We start from the raw sequence: 2,748 nt of genomic DNA, 5'->3' as shown, positions 1-2,748 counted from the left end.
ATTGGTTGCTTCTTGCACATGCCCTGACCAGGGATTGAACCCACAACCTCAGCACACTGGGACGATGCTCTATCCACTGAACAGCCTGGGCAGGGTCATTCTTATAATAATTTAATTTTGCTGCCCAATTTTTTAACCTACAATATCACAGAGAGGAAAACTAACTTGATTCCTCCCTCCCATCCTTGAATTAAATCTAATAATCAAGCTATTGTTTTTTTCAATCCTTCTTGGATACCATTCACACTATATTAAATTAGAAAAAGACATCAAATTCTCCTCACCTATAAAAGTTACGAGATGTTTTGTTCCTTTTCAATTTGCATCAGTCCATTAGGTCACAAGTGTGCCCATTCCAATATAACTATGTCATTATTACAGGAACACTTTGCTCTGAAGGAAGGTGTTCTGCCTAAGAGAATCTCAGCTTTCTGTTTGAGCACAGAAACTTTATTGTGTTCTTTAGATAGAGTTGTCCCTACATTTATATACATATCCATTTTTCCCTTTGTGTTTTCTCTTTTCAGCCAGTGCCAAGCCATGGGCATCTCTCTGGACAACAGATATAAGGGCCCCAAGATCGGGGGCAAGAGAGAGCCCTACACAAGAAGTGAAAATATGAGCTGGGAGGCCTGTCGCCAACACTAAGATTGGTCCATGTCACACCCACAGTCCCTGTGCAGGGAGGCAGCAAGAACTGCCGGGCCTTCAGGCTGGTCGTGGGCAGCTTCCTCTGGGGCTCGGAGTGTTGTACATGCGAAACAAGGGTTATCGATGTTGTCTACAACACGTCCAACAACAAACCGGTTCATACCAAGACCTAGTAGAGAACTGCATCGTGCCTGCTGACAGCACATAGTACCAACAGTGGTCCCGCTACAGCCTGCCCCTGGGCTGCAAGAAGGGAGCTGAGTCCTGAGGAGGAAGAGATTTTAAACAAAAAATTATCAGAGAAAATTCAGAAGAAAGATGATGAAAGGACAAAGCATGCCAAAATCGGCATTCTTCCAGAGGAGCGGTCTCAGCAGAGCGAGCTTCTTGCACGCATCGCTTCAGGACCAGGCCTGGGTGGCCGAGCAGATGGCTCTGTGCTAGCAGGCGAGGGGCTGGGGTTCCAGCTGAGGGAAAGGAAGGCCCAGAAAGGCAATAAATCCTCCTCCCTCCTATCTTAGCTCATGTAATAAAGGTGTTTATCCTGAAAAAATAATTCATTTTTCCATTTAAACATACAGCCCACACCATCTTTGGGGATAATAAGTTCCTTGCGTTTAATACCTATTAGGACAAGTAGTATTTCATTCATCATAAAATAACCTATTTCTTAAATGGAGTCCTTGTAGGAACGTGACATTCAACCAAATGCGATGTGGAGATGAGCTGAGACATTCAGGGACAGTGCCACTCTGCTCCTGCTGCCCTGGTCCTCTGGCCCTGCTGGCAGTGGCTGGAGGCGGGCCCCTGCCAGGGTCCTCCTACCCCTCAGGACTGGCCTGCTCTCTGGACTGAAGCCTCGACCCAGAAAAAACTCTGTTATTCTCTTGTCTCTCACAGCCCTCCAAGTTCCTCTGACCTCAGCTTCCTGGCCTTAACTTCCACCTAGATGTCCCCAATCTTTGTGTTCTCCAACATAAATTCGCAACATGGACTCTTCATCTCATCTCTATGGCCTGCCTTTGGCTCAGATGCCCACTCTGGGCCCATCCATTGAAGAGGGGTCTGGGTCCTCATAAGGCTGCTCCTTTGACAAAGTTTGGGGTGGGGCAGTGTCACTTAGAAGAGGGTGAGGCATCATTAGGGACATGTTTCTCCCAGGGCTTCAAGAACAGTCCCTGGTTCTAATCAGTGCTGGGGGCACAGCTGTTCTCTCTCACAAAGCCCTCTGGGGCTTAACGAACTCCCGCTTTCTTCTCCTAGCACCCACCCTTCTTCACTGGAGTTTAGATACAGACTGTTTTCATTTATCAGCTTCTCCAATGTTCCCAACAACAGGCACACCTTGGAGCTGTGGGATCAGCTCCAGATAACCGCAATGAAGTGAGCCATAATCTTTTTGTTGGTAGAGTGTCTTGCCTTCAAATTGTAAAAAACACATCTGTGAAGCACAGTAAATTAAAGGGCAATAAAACAAGATATGCCTGTACTTTGTTTTTCAATATCAGAGTCCAAAGTTGCCGCAGCCCCCTCATGCTCGGGGATGCTAAGTTCTGTTGGAGTTGAACACTTCACTACTGAAGACAACTCTGATGCCTCAGACCCAGAGATCAGCCAGAATGATGCCGGCAGGCGGCCCTGCTGGGCCGGAAAGCTTACCGGCATTTCAGGACCTGTTAGCACTCCGCGCCTGCTTGCAGATGGATCCCTTCTACAACATCCCCACCAAGTGGCTGCCCAGCCTCCGTTCCAGTATCTCCAGTGGCAAGGAGCTCACCATGTCCAGAAGCAATCCATTCTAACTTTAAATGATTTTAGACCACACTTCAGACTGAGCTTAACCTTCACATCTCTTTAACATTTACTCAATGACAGAGTGTATATCTAGAGTCAGTCAGAGCAGGTCTAATTGCAGGGAAGACCCTGTGCTCCTGTGTTGATGAGACCAAGCAAGGTGACAACTCTCCTTGGTTTAAAAAAAAAAATGAAGACAGTGTGTCCTCCTTGAGGATGGGAACAGGGGAACATGGTCATGTTCATGATCACTTTCCCTTCCTCCGCTTGGCAACCTTTCAACTATTGGAAAACATGTGTCCT

The 2,748-nt window shown here is 47.0% G+C and overlaps 1 pseudogene; it reads left to right on the top strand.

The window, feature by feature from the left end:
- The first annotated feature begins 540 nt into the window (after window positions 1–540).
- Window positions 541–1,172, top strand: LOC136388127 (small ribosomal subunit protein eS8 pseudogene; annotated as a pseudogene).
- Window positions 1,173–2,748: the final 1,576 nt, after the last annotated feature.

This window comes from Saccopteryx leptura, chromosome 1 (genome assembly GCF_036850995.1).
Source record: "Saccopteryx leptura isolate mSacLep1 chromosome 1, mSacLep1_pri_phased_curated, whole genome shotgun sequence".
Lineage (NCBI taxonomy): Eukaryota > Metazoa > Chordata > Mammalia > Chiroptera > Emballonuridae > Saccopteryx > Saccopteryx leptura.
This window is presented reverse-complemented; position numbering and strand designations above follow the sequence as displayed.